A 6,638-nucleotide genomic window follows, 5' to 3' on the forward strand; every position below is an offset into this window, starting at 1 on the left:
ATCCCGTCCTATATATTTTTTAAAGGACAGATTATGTCACACTCTTGGAGTGAGCCAGTGTTTGAAGAGCTGGAGTCTAGAGTAATTTTCCAGCATTAAAAATAGTATACGAGAGGCAAAAATTAATTGCAAAGATGACTTTGCTGAAGAAAGGATGCCCATGAAGACAGGCACCAAATAGGCCATTAAAGCTCTGTTGTTAAGAGAGAATTCTATCCTTTGGGGTGCCGTGTGAGAAGAAACGTTTTGTTCTGAGTAGCTGGTAGCAGTGGCTCTTTGTCTACAGTCAGTTATTCTGAGAGGCTGAGTTTGTCTTTACTCTAATTTATTAACACAGATTCAGGGCAGGAATTGCTGTTTCTACTACAGAATCAGCCAATAGCCTACTGAATAATGTCTATTACAAGCCAATAAGGAAATAACATATCCAAACCAGGGATAGATTAAAGCAAAGGGAAAATAAAGGAACAAAAGTTCAGATTTAGTTGAAGTGAACCTTTCGACCAGGTCTGTTGAGTTGACTTCCCCAACCAAGAGCTGCTGTCCAGCTGCCAGTGAGCCTATCAGATCCCGCTGCAGAGGCACTGTGTGTGACACAGGGACAGTTCCAGGGTTGGTGGATGGGTGAGACAATTTCTTACACGGGCTGCTGCTGGGGCCTTCCCTCTGCTGGAGCTGATGCCCTGTGGTTTTTCAGTGAGCTGTTCGGATCACCTCCAAGTAGCCTTGCCCAAATACTCTCATAAGTTTTTGTAAATACGTGATTCCTCAAGTCCCTTGTCCTAGATCTCCTTCTTAAGTTCATATTGATAAACACCACAGAGCACAACGCCAATGACTCTCCTGGCCAGGTTCTGTGGCTAAGACGGTCCTGGTACCCAGATTCAAAACAATTTCATCAAAACAAGTTATTCAATAGTTCAAACCACAAACAACTAGATCAGAAAAAAAAAGGGATTTGAAATCTTAAGTCACCACACAACTGCAGTATCATCATCTGCAAACAGACTGAGACAGATTCATTTCCCATAAGCACATGCAGACTTGGTTGCTAGCAGTGATCTTATGCTGGATCTTAAGTGTGCCCAGTGCCACTTGTTGAGTCTTAACACAGGCTGTAGTTTTGTTATTGACTGTGCCCAGGAGTGTGACTAGCTCCTCTGATCAAGAACCTGTGTGAGGCCTCAGAATTATTGATTTGAATGGAGCTTTCCATTCCATCGTTCACTTCCCCCACCAATATCTTTGCTTCTCCTCTCCTCAAGCTCTGAGGAATAGAAGAAGAGCACAAAAAGGAAAGGGGGTCCAGATGGGAAGACAAGAATGCTAAAAAGGTTCAGTAGGAAGTAGGTCAGGTATCTTGGAGATTAGAGGAGTGTTTCATCCCTGAAAGCAGGAGCCTGGGACAAGTAGCATTCAATTAGGAGGAATTAGAACAGCAACTAGTAGCTTGGATTTATCAGCCTTAATTGTCTATTGTCAAGCCCAGCTCTCCTCCTGAGGATCATGGTGGCAGTCTACATGCTAATACTTTTAATGGACCTCCATTGTGGGATTATCTATCTCTAGAGACAGTGTCTCTACTTTTGAAAGAAGCTCCTCAGGAGCCAGCCTGAAAAACACAGAGCTGCTGCCTTCCCAGTGATTGGTGCCATTCTAGGGTAATGCCGGGCTGCCCTTCTGCTCCGGGGCACCCTTGAAAGGGGAAGATGCCTATTGAATATTAACTGCTCTGGCCCCGGCTTCCCTGGTGTGTACTGCCCCCCAGAACAATGGGCTGTCGATGGAGACCAGATAAGGCTGGCTGTTGGCCTCTGAATCTCCACACTATCTTCTTGTTAAAAGGTTTCCTGGTTTATTCTTAGTCAACATGAGAGAGTTTTTCAAAAGATAAGGTGTCTATTTAAATGAGGGTTCTCATTGTATTCCCACTAGCTTGTCTTTTCTTCCTCACCTCTCAACCCTTCAGGTGGAACGGAAGGATTCTCAGGGACTCCCTTCAGCAACTCCAATTGGGGCATTGAATTCCACTCGGTCAACACCTACCCTTAAATGTTTTGTTTGGTTTTGTTTTGTTTTGTTTTTCCAGTAGGTGCATAGCTCTAGCCCACTTTAGAAGCCCACCTGCCTGTAGTTTCGGGCTACTGCAGTACAGTAACACTGTACTGAAAATTCTGTATAGAACTCTCTACTGGAAATTCTGGTTCTGCTCTCTGCTCTGAGCAGCAGCATATCTGCGAGCTGCCATCTGCCACGTTCGCTGTGGGATGTGAGGTCCAAGTATCAAAAGGAGGCCGAGCAGATATGACCTTTCTACCTCCTGACCTCTGGCCCTCAACTTCCTCAACAAGAAAATGAAATGTCAGGCTGGATCTTTGGTCTTCAACCCAAGCCACATAAATCCCCTTTGGGGCAGAACAGTAAGATGGGGCATCTTCATGTCTTTAGACAGATGAATTAAGTATATCCCTTGGGACCCTTCTCCCTCTTAAGTGGGCAGTGCAAACACTTGCACGGTAACCCCCTTACAATCCTGTCTTCTCACTCATCCTGAACAATTCAGCCTCTGCTCCTTGAATCCTCTCTGAGAAAGGAGGAAAAGGGTAAGAGTGCCAGCTCAAGGGGCTAGAGCACATGCTTGGTGTGTGGAGGTTAGCATCCGATCTCTGCCACTACAGCGTCAACATGTAGGCCCTGAGCACCAAGTGCGGCTCCCCCCAAAAAAACACAAAAATTGTTTAAAGAAAGGAGAAGCTGTGAGTACCATTTTCAATAAGAAATCATTTTTCCTTGATTCATTGTTCAAAATCTTGCAGTTCTAGGGGAGCACAGAATGGCAGGCCCAAGTTGGGGGATGACACTTTTTTTCTTTTTCCAAGAGGACTGCACCTGCCCCTATAGCTCACCTGACTGACCACTAACCACACAAATGCTCTTCTGGCTCCTGTTTTGTTCCCATTTTAAAGTCAGTACACACACACACACACACACACACACACACACTCAGCATACACACCTTTCCTCTTACTCTAGTAAAACACTTCTATCTATAGCCTTTAAAAAAATTCTCCTAAAATCTCCTTCTCGTCTGTATGACCTCGGGGTCTTCCTTCTCCTGTGTAGAAGCTGTTTTTCCTTTTGCAGACACTAAGAGGTGAGAGAAAACTGCATTTCAGCCTGTACCCCTCTTCTGTCCCTGTCTTTACTGACAGTTCACACTTGACTTCCTGTCCATTCCATTGTCTATACCTTTTCCCTCCAAATTTAAGATTGGGAGATACTTTCTGGGTTCAGATATTCCTTCTCCTTTCCTTCCTCACAGCCTTTTCAGAAACACAAACCCCTTGTCTGAAGAGTCACTAGAAGTATATGTATATATATATATATATATATATATATATATATATATATATCATTAGAAACAACACCAAGTATTGGAAGACTAGCTTGGTTTTCTCACAAAACGTATAAACATGATGTCATTTTCTGGTGTTACTGGTTAAGTTGGTAGCTGTCCAACTCGATACATAATTTAAAAATAAATAGATGGGCCGGAAAGACAGTATAAGAGTTAGGGCACTTGCCTTGCACCTAGCCTACCCAGGTTCTATCCCCAGCACAGCATTTGTTCTCCCAAGCCTCTGCAGTAGTAATCCCTAAGCTCAGAGCCACGAGTAAATCCTGAGCACTGCCAGGTGTAATCCAACTGCGCTCATCAACCATCAATGGTTCAATAGAAACAAGTGACACTGAGATGGGATGCTACAAGACAGTTCTGTAAATACTGAGATTTCAGACATTCCTTGGGTTTAAAAGAGGCCTCTGGATTTTTTCCAGAGTTTAAAGTACTTATCGATCCTTGCTCCAAGGGAGGGATCATCTCTTAACTGGTTCTTCTATTTGCGTAAATTCTGTTTCTCTTACTCATAAAATCCAAACTCTCACCTCACATCCAAACACCCATAGCCCTCGAGGAGGATCCCCCCCCAGTAGAGTTTAGACCCCAGAATTGGGGTGATGAGTTGCGTCACTGGAAGGGAGGCTGTGCTATTTTTAAATTGCTGCAACACATCATCGAAACATATCAGGCACATATCATACCAATGACACACAGGCCGCATTGTAACATGGCATGTGTCATACATACATTCTCTCTCACTCACACACGTACTTGTTCTTCTCGTCCGGCTTTAAAGAAAGAAAGCAGCTAGAAAGCTGAGACGGGGACTGGAGTTGAAAAGCCTGTTAAAGTTTAAAAAGCAAGTGTCCCTCTGGTTCTCAGGCTGGCTTTGAGACATGTGGGAGGGCTTCAAAGCTTTGGTGCCCCTCTTTTAGAGCTCAGGCTTGCAGTTGGTCCCCAAATGTTTACCAGCATGAAGATGCCTAACTTACAGGAAGTGGGAAATGGGTGTGGGGGGTGAGGGTGAGTGGGTGGGTAGGGAGTGGGGAGTAGAGGGTGGGGGGTGTTCTCTTGATGTGGTTAGTCTGTCATTGACCTTGTTTGGGTAGAGCAGACGTTGAATTAGAAAATGAAAACACGTTTCATCTTGGGCACATTTTATTCCTTTTTTTTGAAAAAAAAAAAAACTTTCGTTAGGAAAAAAATTATTTTTCCCCCCTAAGTAGAAGGAGGTGTTTGTTCATTGGGAATTCAATATCTCTTCCCTCTAGCATCATTTTCTTTTCCGACACAGTTACCTGGCTGCCCAGACTGCAGTTCCCAAGACTGGGGGCCTGAGGAAGGGCACAGGGACTCAGGATGGATCCCTCCTTGCAGGGGCTTATGGACCTTGGTGACTAAAAGGGGTGGGAGGTTACTAAGAGGCAAGTTGCTGCCACTGTGAACATGCCCAGTGAGATAAATCCTGAGAAATGATGATTAACAAAGGTAACAGCAGCGGGTTATTTATTTATTTGGAGGGGAGGGAAAATAATACAGTAACTGAAAGTGCACTCAGTTATTCTTTAGAAGCACACATTCGAGACTCAGTGCCAGCCTCCAGAAGCTGTATGTGTACTCAGGGACAAATGTCAACAACGCCTACTTAGTCAGCATTCTAAATGCCATGCTTAGGCCTTGTACAAGGGATGCATAAAATCAGAAAGTTACTCCCTTTTCCTTCTCCTTATCATTTTTGTGCCGGACAATATGTTAATATGATTATATGGTATGTGTGTCCTGATGATGGTGTATATTCCCTATGGTGTGTGGGGGGCAGCAGTCACACTTGTTGCAAGGATCACTCCTTGGGTGCTGGGGACATTCAGCGGCCAAGACTAAACCCACTCAGGACCTCTCATGCACTTTTCTACACTTTGGGTCACATCCCTGGTCACATTCCTTCTTTGGCTTCTGTGCCTTTCATTTTTAATTATATTCCTGCCTTTTCTTGATTGCTATCAATGCAAAAAAAAAGTAGGTTTGGTGTGGTATTTGGGGCTATCATTTTGAGACAAGGAGCATACATGTGGGAGGATTTTATCTTCCAACACCATGTCTCCAAATTTACTTTCTTAAAGTTCTACTCGTGGCCTTGCCCAGCTGGGACAGAACACCTGGAACTAATTTTAGGGTTGCCTGGCTAAGCCCCACACTGGTATTTGAAGTTTGCGTCCTCCCCAGACTCAAGCCCATTTCACCACCTCTGAAGGTGAGTGCAGGCTGATATTAATTAACAGTGAGTTGATTCACTGGCATCTTCCAGTCATTAAAGTAAATATTTAGCTTCAAATAGGCTCTTCCCACCTCAAATCCCCAAACATATTGCCTGCTCCCTTACACCACGGCGGCTGAGTCAGCCGCACCAGGCCGGTGGCTGTGGTCTAGGAGCAGAGTTTGATGCCCAGAAGGACGGGAACAACTCCATCCGCTGTAACATCTGCAGGCGAGACAGTTGAGCAGCAGGCCGGCCTTCAGGATGACTACGTTGTTTTTCTGTCCATGGTGGCGCTGAGTCAGCATCACTTAATAAACCCTCTGGAGGAGCCTGGATTTCTCTCGTTTAATTATCATCTTGGAGCTTTCTGAGAACTCCTGGAGGAAATGTTCATTCAGTTTTCCGCCCAAGCACAGCTGCTCTCTCACAAAGTCCTCGTTTCCCCTCTCGGTGCTAGCATCCCCTCTGGCATCGCTGGCATCCGCAGGTCACCAGGCAGTAGGTAAGCAGTGTGTGTTCCTTATGTTCTCCTGTGCGAACGTCATTGTTCTGGACCAGAGATCCGCGTGGAAGGACTTAGACACAAAGATCATTTCCTGGCAAAAACTCTTTTGCCTCCCACCCACCCACCCCCACCCTGCCCCCCCCAAAAAATTATTTTTTTCCAAAAAAAAAAAAAGGAGAAAAGACCTTCTAAAGATCAACTGACATATTTTTATGATTGAGTTGAACTTTTGTTTTGCTTTGTTTGTGTCTTCCTGTAAACAAATACTCAAATGTCCACTCTGTGCTATGACTAAGTTGGTATCATTAGGTTGGGACTGGGTGTGTGGGTAAGTGGGGGTGTGTGTGTAGAGATGTGGGTGTGTGCGCACACGTGTATTTAAAATGTTAGAAATGACATTGCAGCCTAAGGTTGAAGGAGAGATGAGTTTAAAAACAACCACCTATGTGAGGCAAGCAGGAAAGTGGGGGGACTTG

Source organism: Sorex fumeus, unplaced genomic scaffold, assembly GCF_029834395.1.
Source record: "Sorex fumeus unplaced genomic scaffold, SorFum_2.1 ptg000054l, whole genome shotgun sequence".
Classification (NCBI taxonomy): Eukaryota; Metazoa; Chordata; class Mammalia; order Eulipotyphla; family Soricidae; genus Sorex; species Sorex fumeus.